The sequence below is a fragment of the Eubalaena glacialis genome, chromosome X (genome assembly GCF_028564815.1).
Source record: "Eubalaena glacialis isolate mEubGla1 chromosome X, mEubGla1.1.hap2.+ XY, whole genome shotgun sequence".
Classification (NCBI taxonomy): Eukaryota; Metazoa; Chordata; class Mammalia; order Artiodactyla; family Balaenidae; genus Eubalaena; species Eubalaena glacialis.
In genome coordinates, this window is record NC_083736.1 from 112,982,824 (window position 1) to 112,999,309 (window position 16,486).

The 16,486-nt window shown below is 38.1% G+C and overlaps 1 protein-coding gene across 4 annotated transcripts in view; it reads left to right on the forward strand.

Moving 5' to 3' along the window:
• STAG2 (STAG2 cohesin complex component) overlaps window positions 1-16,486 on the forward strand; it is a 115,489-nt gene that overhangs the window by 646 nt on the left and 98,357 nt on the right. For 2 of the 4 annotated variants that reach the window (XM_061179391.1, XM_061179395.1), the window contains exon 1: window positions 448-574. The exons of 1 other annotated variant lie outside the window; for it this stretch is intronic. The gene's annotated coding sequence lies outside the window, so the exon portion shown is untranslated. Of the gene's footprint in view, window positions 1-71; window positions 152-447; window positions 575-16,486 lie in introns of those variants that run through there. One more of the 4 variants, XM_061179393.1, reaches the window with a different exon arrangement.

Sequence of the window (16,486 nt, forward strand, 5' to 3'; positions counted from 1 at the left end):
GGGGCCTCTACGGAGACCCCCCCCCCCATGGGTGGCCCAAAATGGAGAACGCGGAGCAGCGCAAGATGGAGGCTCTGCTTCTCGGTGTAGTGTTAGATTTAGGTGCCTTTTCTCCGGCAGGCTCTTAAGCCTGGGAGAGCCCGAACTGGAGGTGGGGTGGGGTGCGAGCCGTAGTGGGGGAGGAAGGCCGGGCGGCCGCGGTTGGGGTGGGGGAGAGCGCGGCATCACGGCGAGGGGAAGGAAGAGAGCAAAATGGTGGTGCTGGGAACCTAGGGGGGAGGGGAGGCGAGGAGGCTCGCTTGTGTATATTTGGGCCTCGGACCGAGGGAGGCGAGGGAAAATCTACTCTGATCACACCCCTCCCTCGTGCCCCCTCCCTTCTCCCTTCCCCTCCTTCCTTTCCTCCCTCCCTCCTCTCCCTCCCTCTCTTCCTCCCTTCCTAGAGAGGGAACAACATTCATGTGACGGGCCCCTCTGCTTCTCCCCCGCCCCATCATCTCCAGCGCGTGGTGGGGGAACTGCCGGGGAAAGCGATTGGCATCGATCTCTCCATCCCTTCCGAGGCCCGACTTCGGTCAGTTTTCTTCGGGCAACAATTTTCTGAATAGGTTGGGGTCTGGCGGTGTTGGCCCCCGCGTGCAGACCTTGCCCCGAAGGGGGCCCTGCCTGCCTGGCATGGGAGGAGGGGGGAAGGGCGGGAGTGGAAGGCTGTTTGTTGGGGGGTTTTGGCGCCACTTTTGTTTTAGTTTTAGTGCTGCTTTTCGTTCCCACCCCCACCCGCACTGTCTTTCTCAAGGCACGAACTGAGCTGATCCTTGCCCCAGGTAGGCAGCTTCTGCTTTTTCCCTCCACACTTTTATTCTTGCTTGGGGTCGACTTTATTTTTTCTTCTCTCACGTACCCGGTGATCTGTGGACGGCGATTTTAGGACGGAAAGGGTCGGATGGGCCATGGGAGAGAGAAGGTGTGGGAAACAGCATCAAGTAGTTCCGCAAAACTTTGAGCCCCGTTCTCATTTTCTTCTGGCCTACATTCGTAAACGTATTGTTGATTTCTGCCCTTTTTTTCCCCCGTCGCGAGAATGTCTTGTTTTGCCTTTAGTTTTTTTTATAAACCGCTGTACTTTCGACATTTAGTTTCCGCTCCCCCTTGGTGTATATGTCATTTTATTTTTAATCATGAACTGTAATGGGTTTTATCGTGTGATTTTTCGTGCTGCAGTGTTCAGCTTTAATTTTTAATATTGCATTAGTAGTTTCATCTGGTTTGTGAGACTTTCTCTTCCGTGGCCTAGAAATGTTTTATATGTTGTTGCCTACCGCCCCCCCCCCTTTCTCTTGGATGTAGTTTGTTAATTGAGGGTCATGGTACTTGATTAAATGGTTATTTACAGTTTACGTGATATATCTATTAGAAACTTTTGATGTGTACGATTAGATTTAAGTAAACGAAGAGCTCGTGTTGGTTTGAAATGGTTCCTTAAAATGCGCGGGCCGCTCTCCCTCCCCCCCCCCCCGTAGAGCCCCATCTTCCCCTCACACTGGAGTGTAAATTCCATACCCCTTTTCTCCCACGGACCGCCGTATTTCACGGCAGCCACACCCTGTATTTGTCTCTGTGGATTGGGCTCATTATCAGCTTAATTTAGTGACTCTTAAACCACCATGATGGGACTTGCTTAAGCACGAAGCTTCTTTTCCTGTTTAGTCCTAGTGGTTAGTGTCGAAAGAGGAATAATCGAGGTTTCTTGATGAAACCTGGTGCGGTCCAACCTCTGCCTTTTTTCTGTTGTCTTTTTTCCTACTCCGGGCTGTTGGCGGTGTCAGCACCGCTGCTGGGGGCGGGGGTGGAGGGGAGAAAGAGTCGGGTTACCGAAGTGCGTCATTCCTGGCTCTAGCAGGGCCTGCTCGGGAGCTGCTGGTGTTTGTTACTGTCCTCGCAGCACTTTCCTGCCAACCTTCTCTCCCTGCGTATTGGTTAGGAGCAAAAGCAGGAGGCGGTCTCCTAATTCTATCTGTAGCCTAGCGCGTTGCGTTTAAGGGTATATGTGAACTTATTAAAAAAAAAAATCGGCCCTGGAAAGTGGATACATTTCTCTTTAATGACATACAATTCAGGTAGTTTAGACTTGATTTCATATATTTTCCAGTGAACGGTGGGGTAATTTTGAACATTTTAAACCACTTACGTTAAAATGCCTGGTTTTTTTTCTACACTGATATCAATCTATAATTAGGAATCAGAAGGACCAGTTAAGGCATAAGTGTTCAGCGGTTTTTCAAGTGGTTGAATTGTAATTTTATGACACATTATGTTAAATAGTCTTTTTGGTTTTTTTTAGTTTTGAGCCAAGGTGCTACGTGAATGCAAGCTAATTGTAAATGCTTAAGTTCATTTTCATCACATATTCTTATTTACCCCTTTAGATGTAATTTTAAATATGTCCTTGGGATCATATTGGCTTTATTAGATTCTTAAAGATGGGTATTTCCCTTTTTTAAAAAAATCCGAATTCTTAAAAAAATTTACCACCTAACAAGGAGTTGTATAGGGTGGCTGTACAGTTACATTGTTAGATTCTTGACTTCTTGCTAGTCTTTGATACTTTTTTATCTTTGGATTTTTCTCTGTACATACTGAGCACAGTGTCTTCCTCTTAATTCTTTTCTGAAGATAATTGGGGGAGAGGTGGGAGGTAGAGATGAAACAAAAGTGGCCTTGAGTTGATGATTGTAGCTGGGTGATGAGTACAGGAGAGCTCATTGTACTATTCTCTCTACTTTTGCGTGTACTTGAACGTTTCCATAATTAAACAGAAAAAATTTGGAAGAAAAAAATTCAGATTGTCTTGCAATTTTGGTGTAATGACTTAAGTTTATATTTACATATTATTTGCCTGGGAAACTTGGCCTTGTGTATAAGTAATTACACAATGTCTGACTTACAAACTCAAAAAATATTTAAATTGAACCAGTATAGAATAAGCAAGATAAATGGTTATAAATTGGTTGAACTTTAAATGTTTGTAACTTAGTCTGAATGTGCTCTACTTTTAGTTTCTTTTTTAATCCTTTGAAAATAGGAAAATTCCATTAGCAAATTTTGTAAATTCTGCTTGGTGTCTATTTCATTAAGTTGGAGTTCCAGTGAGTCAGTATGAAAGGGATTTACTATTAATAGGAGGGGCTTTGGCAGTTGGAATAAGTGACAGTGGAAGGGATTCGGGTGCCCTAGGGAGCATTCCTGGTAAGAAGATCGAGGTAGGAGTTGAATTCAGTTTCAGTATTTGGTGTTTAATGAATGGGTAGAGAAGAGGATTGGAAAAGAAATCTACTTCTTACCTATTCTTTCCCACTGTGAAATAACTATAGCATCCTAAGGTATCAGAGACGGGCAGTGGGGGTGGGGTGGTTTTTAAAAAAATTGATCTGAAAATGAATGTTTACATACAAAATGAGTTAAAGCTCCCCTCCCCCCACTTTTAACCATCTGATGCTGTAAATAGTTAAAAGTTGATATGTAAAATATTTTAATGTTTTATATTAAGAACATCTGACCATTACCCATCAACAGTAAAGTAAAAATGCGTTGCCATTAAAACCCTCGGTCTCCTTAATTAGTGTATTTGTAAATTGCTCCTACAAAGAATTTGTAGATCATTTGAAGTTAAGTGCCTTATTTTCTGCGATTTTGTGTTGTTCAGTGGCAGGTTTTTTCACCCTGTAAGATGTATTTTTGAACATACGTCAGAGTTTTAAAGGGAACCCAAAATAATGGATATTTAACTTCTGTATTTGGCGAAGTGTGTTCCCTAATCATCATTAAAGCAAAAATTCCACCCTAGGCTGGGGACAGACATTTCGTAATTGTTAATATTAGTCTGTTTGTATATTTCATATTCATCATTTTAGCTTTAGAAGGATGTTAAGAGAAGATAGATTATGTATTTTGAACTCTTGTATGCGAATAATCTTAAATGTTGAGGATTGTGACTTCAGATTTATTTTATTGTGAGGCAAGAGCTAAACTACTAAAGCAACAAATTATGAGTTTGGTAACTTTGAAGTCTAGTTAGGATTTTTTTTTTAAAGCCAAAGTACTCAAGATTTTAATGAAATTAAATTATACATTATTTTTTCATTGTTTTCTTTTTGAACCTTAATGACGTCGGTGGTCTCCTGAGAACCTATGAATTAAAATGGGTGGGTTGGGGTGGGGGACAGGCTCAGGCTCAAACTATCCTTTGGGAATATAGGGTTAGATGTGAAAATACACCTTGGACAGTTTAGTAATGCTTAATACTCTGCATGTTTAACTGATGCCACCCACAGTCATGTGTGGGAAGGGAGTAAACAGTGAATAGCATATTCTTCTTTGGGTTCTTTATAATAGATGGAAGACTTCAGTTTTTGATGCTGCAAGTTAACTTTCGAGCTTAAAATTTACATTAGATGGACGCAGTGATCTGTTACATCTCAGTGGGATAAGGTTCATATCTTTAATGTGACATTTTTGTCTCACATGTTAAAAAAACTGGTCTTGTGTTAGTACTTGACATCGCTATTAGATTATTTGAAGACTTGAACACAACAGTTTACTGTGTAGTGGAGCACTATCCTATACCTATTTTGGGAGTTGGGGAGCATAGCAAAGGCAAGGGATAGTCCCAGTTATCTATGGGTGTCAGTATATATTGAAACACCGTTAATTATCAGAGAGTAAAGAAGAAACTTTAAAGATACAGATCATTTTAAAAGTTCTTTACATGTATTTTATTTGTGTAATTTCTACATTTGATACATATTTAGGACTTTTAATTTGTGGTTCAGTACTGCTCCTGTATAATAATTTTCTATATCTCCGGCTATCATGAGTGGCGGTTATTGCGTGTTCTCTTTGCCAAAGATACGTGAGAAAACAAAATTGTCAGCTTGATATTTTTCAGTCTCCTGAGTTGCCTGTTTTGCCTTTAATTTAACCAAATTTTATATTTTGTCAGTATGAGTGGTGTTGCTTGGTGGAGTCTTAATTTTTGTATATGTGCATTTTAAAAAAAAACTACATCTCTTTAGCAGCTATGGTAATCTGCTACCTGAACTGTATTTTTTTTTAAAATAATTTTAATATTCTCTCTACAGCTTTAGTGTGTGTGTGTGTTTAATTCTTTTTTTTTCTTTTTTTAAAAAATTTTTATTTATTTATTTTTGGCTGTGTTGGGTCTTCGTTTCTGTGCAAGGGCTTTCTCTAGTTGCAGCGAGCGGGGACCACTCTTCATCACGGTGCGCGGGCCTCTCACTGTGGCGGCCTCTCTTGTTGTGGAGCACAAGCTCCAGACGCGCAGGCTCAGTAGTTGTGGCTCACGGGCCTAGTTGCTCCGTGGCATGTGGGATCTTCCCAGACCAGGGCTCGAACCTGTGTCCCCTGCATTGGCAGGCAGATTCTCAACCACTGTGCCACCAGGGAAGCCCTGAACTGTATTTTTAATGTATGCTTGCTATAGTTCTATCTTTGGTACTAGCCAGAAGAAAACAAATCTTTACATATGGTTGGTCTAGTCTAGAGATTATTGAAATTGTTTTAAGCCCCACCCGCTCCCCCAAATGAGGGGAGGGTGAATAATGTTGATGGTCTGTTCTTTTTTATTTTAATTGGAAAATACACGACTAGGCTTGATGAGACAAACTAGAGCGATTTCTGTAAACTCTGGATAATCTAATGTACAACTCAAAGGTAAAATTCCTTTATAAAAATATATTGTTCAATCTTTGCGACTGGCTCCCTGCTGTATCCCTTTAAATTCTTCAGGAACACCCAAACACTGGTAAATATAAACAGCTTGTGATCGCAAAAAAAAAAAAAATATTGTTCAAATTCTGTTGAATGTTGTTAGAGGGGGAAAAAGTAGGTCCTATTTACACTTTTGCATGAATAACATTTGTTGTAATGGGATTTGACCTATAACTTGTTGAATCCTGAGATAGTCTAAGAAACTCTTAATTTAGTTGCCATTTGAGTGACTTTTAAATGCCAATAACTGTACTGTGTGTTTTAACAGGTATTGTTTAAACTTGTCTGCTACCTTGCAAGATAGATGGTTGTCATTTTACAGATGGGGAAATTGAGGCTCTCAGAGAATAAATGACTTGTCACATGATAATAATTGACAGCCTGAATTCACACCCATATTAGTCTGGCCTCAAAACCTTTGTACTTTTTTGTTAAACTCAGTAGTTTCTCTTAACTCTGTTAGGTCTTGGGATATCTATCACTAGAAAGCATGTATCTTTTCATTGTTACAAAATGAAGATTTTTTTCACGTATAGTACAGGGTTAATGCAGATTTTTAATGTAGGGTTAGATGAGTTGCTGCCTGATGAACGGTCTAAATTGTGTTTTATACTTATAGTTGAAATAGTTGAAATAAATCTGAGCTTTAGTTTTGTTTGAGTATGCTCATTATACAAAAGTTTGTGGAATAATATATATATATTTTTAGTTGGGATAATATGTTGAATTGTATTCTTGATTTTTGGGGAGTCATACTATGGTAGATAGAGTGGTTTCACTGATTTCTTTTTCTTTTGTCATTTAAGCTCTATATAGAATGGAGCTAAATGTGTCTGAGAATAGTTCCCCAATCATTCAGCATGTTTATCGAGTGATTTGAAAAGAGAATTTAGATGACTCTTATAATTCACTGCTCTGATTGGTTCTGTAGGGGGATTTTTTTGTTATTTAATGGTACCTTAAAAATATTTTCTTCTAAGTGTTAGTACCTTCTCTGTTTCTACTTTCTATTCTAGTTCTTTTCACTTAATTAAAATTTCTTGTTCTTATTTTTTATCAGGTAATAGTTAATATTGCTGCCCTGGATTATTTGGTTCATTAGTGATCAGAATCTTGGTCTCAGCTTTCTTTGCTTTTCCTCTTTCTCCTTCCTGCTTTTCATAAACTATAACTAGAACTTCTCTAATCTGAAGGAATGCTAGATATCATATAGCTGGCCGAAGATAAGTTAGTGGAGATGGGGTAAAACCGAAAATATTAGTGCTTTTCACAGCCATGAGTCAAATTTATATATTTTATGTTAATCATTTCCTTAAACTTCATTCTGTAGGAAATATTTTTTCCAGGTGATACTGTCTTCTACCCAGACTCAATATTGAGTCTTTTCATCCATATTTTCCCCTTTGTAGTCCAAGAATACCACTGGTGTTCTACCACAGAATTATGCCCCAAGGCATCCATTGTATATAATAAATTAGTTTCTCTCCAGTGCATCTAGAAAGATACTAGCTATGTACTGTTCTTGGGAGAATTCAGGAAATTGTCACTCAAATCATTTTCTGAGTTCTGTGGTTAATAACATGAGGAACCCTGGTTGAGAAAGGCTGCTAGAATATTAAGGGACTTGGTTTGGTGCCAAACAAGGTTTTACTTTTCATGATTTCTTTCCTGTCAGTAACCCTAATATAGCCTCTACTTAAAACTTACGTTTGATAAAAAGTGAATGCAGTTGCTGATACTGCCATTTCTGTGGGATAAATTGGTCAGTGTTGATTTCAAGCAGTTAGTGCTACTTAGTTGTTTTAAAGAATTGAATATTGAATGTGGGAAGTTAAATGCATAATTTCATTTGTAAAAAAGAATATTGTAGGAGCTCTGTTCATTATTATTCAAAGCCTTTAATAAGAAGTCTTTGACAGTGACTAACATTAACAATAGGTGACACTAACTGTACTCTTACTGTGTGCCGGACACTATTACAAATGCTTTATGTGTATTGGCTCACTTAGTCTTCATAACCCTCTGAAGTAGGATGACCATATGATTTTTTGTTCAAACCAGGATACTGTTGAGAGTGAAAGGGGGCACTAACTGGATGGCATGCTAGGATAATAGTATAAACTAGGACTGTCCCAGAGTAACTAGGATGTATGATGACCCTAATTAACAACCCCCCCCCCTTTTTTAGAAAAGAAAACCAAAGCATAGGAGGCCAAGTAACTTGCCCAGTTAGTAAGTGGTAGGAAGAGATTCGAAACCCCTATGGAGATTTCTTTGGGCATGAACGTGATTTAAATTACTTTACACTGCCATATTCTTAGAGTTTGTTTATTTTTACTCTTTTGGAGGAGTTTTTATTAGTATGGGGTCGACAGTAAAAGACAAGATACAGTGTTTTTAAAAACCCAGTAGAATTTCCAGTTGGCTTTTTTCAAGTGACTCTTAAGACTTAAGTGATGATGTCTTAATGTTGAAAAGCAACTTCTCTGAGTGAGGTCCTCCTAAATAAAAGCAGAAAACTCCATGATAACTACTTTTACTGTTTACATCTGTATTTGTTTTCCTTACATTGTTTAGACTCCCTTTACGGGTTTCTTAGGAGGAAATGTGAATTGTATGATATTTCATGGGGGCTCTTAGATGGAAAATTTCTTCTGAGAAGAAAGCTGAAAGAGACACAGTTTTGTGACTAAGGAGAAGTAGTATTAGAAAAGAAAGAAAAAGGTCTAGTTTAGAGACTTATTCGAAGTTAAACTGATTCTGTACCATAATTTGAAAATTAAGTCTTCTTTTGCAATTGCTTTGTATTCCCAGCCTGTTTATGTTTGTGGTACACCCCCCCCCCAAATGATTCAAACATTTGGTGAAATGATTTCAGCATAATCACAGATTTTACTATTTTGTAAAATAAGATTTTTTTCCCTCTTTTTTCTTTTAGTGAGGGTGAGTAGTAGACAGCTGATCTTAAGAGGACTTCATACTTAGCTATTTTAATATTTCATTGAGGAATTTGGTTTTTTTTCCGGTAGCTAGTTCACTTTTGTAAGTTTTGTTGGCATCACTATCTTATAAACAACTGAGAGGCTATTAAGTAGGTCTATTCAATTCTTAAAGTCATTTATTTAGTTCATTAAAGCCATCGTGAAGTTGGAAGGCGGGGACTGCATATCTGACCAGAGGAAGGAATTTGTGGGCCGCATAATGACTGGTAAACAAAAGGTTATTTTGTGGATTTGATTTATTACAGAAATTAATACAGTTGGTTTTTTAAAAAGGCTATTGCTGGGTTTTAATATGGGGCCCATGGATAGGGTGGAGGTGTGAGAACCCTGTGAAATTAATGTACAAAATGTATAACTGCATTTATTCAAGTTCTCAAAAGAGTTCATTTGTTGTTTTTTCAGCTGGTACTTAAAGTGCCTTCAGGGGTGGGATATACAGTGGTAAACTACATAGTCTCTGCCCTCAGTCAATGTTGTCAGTTGAGTTTTATCACCCCAAAAGGGTTAAAACTAACCCATTTTGGAAACATTATGTACTGGGATTACTGTATATTAAAGAATACTAAGCTAAAACCAATAGCCATCAATGCAGTTTTGATAGTGTCCTTAATTTAAGATTAGTGACAAGTATTTAAAAATAAGGACTACTCTGAAAAGCTTTGGGGGAAAATAACAGTTAAGGACTGTTGATGTAGCATTGCAATGCTTCAGTTCAGTCTTCGGTGGTTGTTAATAAACTAAGTTAAAGGAGCCCATGATCATTCCCTGTAACCAGTTACTGTTATCCAAAGGTTGAGACCTTCTAAAGTGATATTGTGCTTCTGTGTAAAAGAAAAAGAGGCAATCAACAGTCACTCCGTTGTATGGGACTCTTGTGTGTCTTTCTCTACCTCAAGTTGTAAATGCTTGCGTTTAAATAGGAACTTAAATTTATCCATGCTTGTGTTTTGCTTTTTGACTTTGGATTCTTTGTTGGAGTGTTAGCTTGAAATGTCTTTGTAGCAGTATATGATACTCATTAAATTCATTCTCTACATATATATGATGATGTAGGTTTGGTATATTTAAAGTAGTATTTCCATTTCAGGATTGGGATATATGATACCCTCTTTTCCTGGGTTTCTAACGTTTTTCTCTTTTCAGAAGCAAGAATTTTTCCACACTCACCAGTGTATCTCCTGCCTTGTAACTAATTTGCAAACTTTATGGTGATTAGAATGTTACTGCAAAGAACACATTTAATATTCTCTTACTAAAAAAGGCCTTTTTTGTGATTTAAAGAAGTAGTATTAAAGATAGTTGGGAACATGAACCTTTGAGAATTTCCCTTCTATGCTAAAGAAGTAGAGAAAATGTAGGAAATATTAGCAAAGCCATAATATTTTTCCTTTGGGATATGTCCCTCCCTGTTTCCACCACTCATTCAGGCCAAAAGACATTCCTCAGACTTTATTCCTGGCAGGAGAATTGAGGAAGTGGTGGTAGCCATGGCTGGCAGGGAAGTAGAGGTATGTTTTTGAAAAGCAAATTTGTCAATGACAAATGGATTTTTCCAGTTTGAGTATATGTACTTTTTTGAGTTTTGATTACATGTCAATGCGTAAAGTGCTACTATTCATTGAGGAGTATTCAGTGGTTGCATTCATATTTGGGTGTTCTAAATATACTTGAAAAATTTCAGAGGGATTATCTGGACAATACAGGATTATATTAGAAAAGATCGTTTAGTAGGGAATTAGTTCCTAAACCTTTGAAGTTAGACTGAAACAGTTACCCAGGTTGCTGCGGAAAAATAGCAAACCTAACATGAGAGATAATTATTTGTGTGTATAAATATGTAATGTTTATATGTACAATATTGGTGAATATCCAAACTTATGTCTTATAACTAGTTTACCTTTTTCAGACAAGGAATTACGTTTTTATCTGATTTTGAATTCTTGTCTCATTGTGTAATATGTATCATACAGATTCTGAAATGGTAATTAAAACCTTAGGTTTTCTAGAAAAGTAACCCTACATTATAATTACATTATTAATATCTCATCTTCAAGACCTGTATGTTGGAAGAGAAGTAGTCAGTTTCCTCTAGTTGGCTTTGCATTAATGATAAACTTTGTGTATCTACAGGATACCATTTATAGGATCTACTACACAGCAAGGCTCCCTAACATTTAATTTTTATTTCTTAAAACAACCATGTGAGGTAGTTGGTGGTATTTTCATTTACTGAGGTTCAAAATAGTTAAGTGACTTGCCCAAGTTCACTCAGCTAGTTAGTGGCAGAGCCTACTTTTGAATCCAATTCTGCCTAATTCCAGCACACTTCTTTACACAGTGATACACTGCCTTCCAGTGGGATGATTTGTAGACTTGTGTAGTGATAACTTTTGGCGGGGGGGAAGAGTAAGAGGGGGCAAGCATCCTAACTTGATGAGACTGAGGAAGTTAGACTTCTCAAAGTAGAAAACTTTTGGAAATTAGGTAGGGGAAAGGCTTATTTTCTACCAAGAGCTGATAGGGAATAAATTATTCTCAGTCTGAAGTTAGATGTGATATGTTTCGTATTTTATAATAAGCATCAAATAACACCTAGAAGAGGGTTGGGTGGGGGAAGATGATAAAGTTTGTTACATTGAATTTGTTTTAATCCCCAGTAAAGTGACATCTGAATTAATTTTAAGGAATTAAACTTCTTATAAAATAAACTATGAAACAAAATGTTATCCAAAGCATTGTTGGCATATGTCTCACTAGTAGTGTTCCTACTAAAGGACTAATGGGAGCAAAATCTGTTCAGGTAAATTGGTCTAAATCCAGATAACATCATGATGCTACTTTTATGTTCTTCTGTTCTGTTTTGATTTTCATTTTTCTCCAGCACCCCTTTTCTGTTGCATTTCCATCTCCAGTATCTGTACAATTTCTAAAATTCTCCATGGAAAGTAGAACTGTTTTGATGATGATTTCCTTTTTTTACTTTTATGCTTTTACTAATAATACTATATAACTCCATATGCTAGGCACTGAAATAGAAGTGATTTCAAAAATAAACCCATTTTATGCTCCCAGCAACTCTCTGAGGTAGGTACTGCTATTGTTTCCTGTTTACAGGTGAGGAAACAGGTGCAAAACAAAAAGGTAAAATTGCGCAAGGACACATACCTAGGAAAGCGGTGGAGACTTGATGTGAACCCAGGCAATCTGATTAGTGTCCCATGTTCTTAGCACTACAGTACCATACTGCTGATTGTTGACATTAATGTGAATGGTTTCCTCATCTTGGCAGTGTATTTATTTTAAATCCTCTCTTTAATCGTGAAGTATGTTTGCTCATTCTAATAAGAATTTTAGAGGTCAGCAGAGGATTGGGAAAATTTCTGATCCTCAGGTTTCCTAGCTATAAAATGGGTAATCCTGCATGCCTTATGTTATTATGGGGATTAGATAACAATACTTTTCTGAGTGTTTTCTGTGTGCCAGACAATATGCCTAGGGTTTTGCTGGCATGATAGGCCCCCAGATAACTGTAATATTTTCATTTATTGAGTACATTCTGTATGTCAGATACTTGATGTAATATACGACTTTTACATCTTACATTGTATCGGGGATATTGTACTCATTTTACAGAAAACTGAGGCCTAAAGAAATTTAGTAATTTGCCCAAATACGTTCTTACCTCTCGGCCGTTGTATTTACTGTTCCCTCTGTCTGGTGCGGTTGCTCATTTCTTCAGGACATTTTGCTCACTCAAGTAATTAGCCTTTCAGTGAAGTATTCCTTGGCCATATCATGTAAAATATCTTTTACCCCCAACACTTCCTTTTCTCCTTACTGTATTTCTCTGCATGGCTCTTTTCATTATCAAACATAGTTTTATGTGGGTTATCTCTTTCCCCACCTTAGAATGTAAACTCATTGAGGGCAAGGATATTTGTCTTGTTCATTGCCTTAACCCCAGCACCTAGAACAGTGGTTGGGACATAGGTAGGTTGTATAATATTTGTTGAGTGGATGCATTATGTGGTATCCCGAGACTCACTAGGCTTACTTGCAAGCTGATCCTGAATTAGACTGATTTAATCTTAAGGGACCAAGATGGGCATTTTCCAAAACAGAGATGTGATGAGGATTGTGCTTGGGGCTGTTTTGGGGTGGGAGTGGGGAGGCAGTGCAGTCTCATGTTGTAGTTTTTAGAAGTCTGCTCTCATGAATTGCCTTGAATTCCGGGAGGAGTATGTGCCCTCAGGTCATCTTCTAGGTTCTGTGAAGCCTTTTATCTCTTGGTAGAGGTCTGCTTTCCAGCTTCTTACTGTCTTAACTTTCAACCCCTCATTTTGCCTAAAGATTTGTTCATTGACCATTTATAGTGTATTTGTGATGTGCGCAGTGTGGAGCTGTGAAGCAGGGAGTTGGCTTCATACAGGAAGATTCCTAGCTTTGCCATAATATGTACATAAATATGTATGTATGGTAAAAAAAAAAAAGAGAACAGCTATGTACTGAAACTTTAAATAATTGTTTTAGTTAATATTTTGATAGCACATAAAATCATTATTTTCTGATGTCTTGGAATTCATACCTCTTTCTTTCTTTCTGCTTCTCATAAAATTTGTTGCAATAATGTATGTAGTTGGAACATGGTAGTGATAACACTGTACCATGCTCTTGCATTTAAATGGTAGCTGATTTTTGAGAGAAAGACAAAATTGTATTTTTAGATATTTCAATCTTAAGCTGATATTAGGGCAACTGGAGTTCAGCAGATATAAGAGTAGGAGATAGACCTTAGGGATCCCTGTGCATACTGTACATTGGTCTTTAGAGGGGAGAAGTTATAAATAAAGAGGAGCAGAAGGCCAGGAATGAAAACCTTATTATTAATTGGGTAGGAGGAAGAAGTAGGAACATTGATAGACTGGTCAGGGATATAGGAGAAAATCTAGGAAAATGTAGCATAAAATCCATAAGCATCTAAAATTTGAAAAGAATCCAGATGGCATGTTCTCCCATCTGGGAGATGCTTTTAAATTGTATACAGTATAAAAACTGTTGTTTCAATTATGTCAAGATGAAATTATCTTTAAAGCTGATATAATCAATGGTTATCCTTATGTAGATTGTTTTCTTTGTGGCATCTCTTGGGAGTTGGGTTCTTCTTCCACCCTGGGTCCCAGGTTACCAGACTAAGCTGGGAAGTGGTCTGGGACAAGAAGGGAGGGCATATCTGGCTTATTGCATTCTGAAAAGTCAATGAAAATTTTACTGGAATTACTTTGTATGGAGCTGTGGATAATCAAAGAATTGATTGTACTTAAATATGAGTGGTATTAGATAATATACTGCAATTTGATGTCCTCTTCAAAATAGCTGTGAAAATTATGATTGGATTTGCTGGAGTCTATTTTGAAAAGGAAAACCTTTTCTTTTTTTCCTCTGTTCTTTTATATGAGATAAGTGTGTAGGCAACCACTTCACTTTTCTTCAAATTTTGTGGAAAAACTGTCTTGGGTAGAAATAATGCCAGACGTGACTATCTTACAAAATTTTCTCACTTTTCTGCTTCTTGGGATAATATTTCAAAGAGAAATTATTGTTATCAGTCTAAAAAACTACTCATAATTCTACTTGCTTCAATCCAAAACTTTATTTTTTAAAATTTTGGTAAAATATAAAATTTTACCATTTTAAGTATACAGCTTAATGGCATTAGTTACATTCACATAGTGGTCCAAACATCACCACCATCCATCTCCAGAACTTTTTCATCATTCCATAATAAAACTCTCTACCCATTAAACAGTTCCATATCTCCCCTGTGCCCTCAAACAGTTCCTGGTAACCAGCGTTCTGCTTCGTGTTCCTATGTATTTGACTAGGTACCTCATGTAGGAGGAAGCATAGATATTTATCCTTTTGTGACTGGCTTATTTCACTTAGCACGTTTTCAAGGTTCATCCGTGTTGTAGCATGTGTCAGAATTTTCTTCCCTTTTAAGGATGTATAATATTCCATTTCTGTATATACCACATTTTGTTCATTCATCCATGATGGACACTTGGGTTGCTTCCACCTTTTGGCTGTTGTGAATAATGCTGCCATGGACATGGTATACAAATATCTGTTTGAGTCTCTACTTTCAGTTCTTTTGTGTGTATACTGAGAAGTAGAATTGCTCCACAAATATTTGAGTGTCTATAAGTGGCAGGCACTGTGCTAAGCACTGGGGATATCAGTGAACAAGGCAGGCCTGGTCCCTGCCCTCAGAATTTACAGTCTAGTAGGGAAAAAAGATATTAAATAAGCAGTTACAATTAAGTATAGTAAGTGTTACAAAAGGGCAAGTACAGAGTGCCATGTGTATATTTTATATGGTCGTAATAATGTATATATTGTTAAAGTAAAAAGAATACAAAACATCAAATGCTCTTTCATATTCTGATATCCCCTGCAGCACCTCACTCGCCAACCTATCACCACATGGAAATTTTTTTTTCACCCCCCAGCCACATTTAAAAATTTAATGCATCTGGAATATATTTTTGACTCTGATGTGATGTAGGGCTATTGTGCTATTGTGGTTTATAAGCAGTATATATTTGGTCTTCTCTATTTCTGGCACAGAGCTCCCCAAACCCTTCGAATTTCCTCAGTGTTCAGAGTGATAGAGGTATCTTTTGTTATATCAATAAGGTGACTTTTAGAAAGCACCTTAGGGTGGGGACTGGTTGGTTGCTAGTGGAGCCAGCTGTGGTTAGAGGGTTAGAACTTTCAGCCCCCACCCCACCCCCACCTCTGGGGGCATGGAATGCAATCACCAATGACCAATGATTTAATCAATCCTGAAGCCTCCATAAAAACCCGACAGGAAAGGGTTCAGAGAGCTTCTGGTTTGGTGAACTTGAGGAAATTTGGGGAGAATGGCGAGTTCCAAGAGGGCTTGGAAGCTTCCTCGCCCTTTCCCTGTACCTTGCCCTGTATCTCTTTCATCTGGCTGTTCCTGAGTTCCTTTTACAATAAACTGGTGATCTACTAAGTAAAATGTTTCTGAGTTTCGTGAGCCGCTATAGCAAATTAATTGAACCCAAGGAGGGGTTCTTAGTGTCAAAAAAAATGCACAACCTAAAAGTTGAGAATTATGTTTTATTTGGAGGAATTTCTGAGGACTTAAACCCGCAAGACAGCCTCTGAGATAGCTCTGAGGGACTGCTCCAAAGAGGTAAGGGAGGAGCCAGGATAAATAGGAGTTTTGCAGCAAAAAACAGGTAGTTAGAACATCAAAAGATTACTGTTAGTTAAAGAAAACCAGACATCTCAAGTTAATGAATTTAGCACTTTTCTTGTATGGGAAGATGCAAGAATCTGGGCTCATTGAAGTCATTCCTTTGATAGGCACCTTATCTAGGGGCACTATCCTGTTCTTTCCCGTCCTCAGTCCCCTCAGGGTGCACCATTGCAGGGTGGCTGCTGTGGCTGAGGGTTTGGCAGTGGGAAGCCCGTTTGTCTCCATCCTGAGTTCCCTCAGGGCTCACCATCGGGGCAGCGGTAGTGGCTGATGGCTTGATGGCCATAGCATCCTTTGTTTGCTGATATGGCAGGCAACATTTTTCATTAACATTAGGAACCTCTAATTTATAGCCAGTCGGTCAGAAGTACTGGTAACAACCTGGACTTGCGACTGCCCTCTGAAGTGG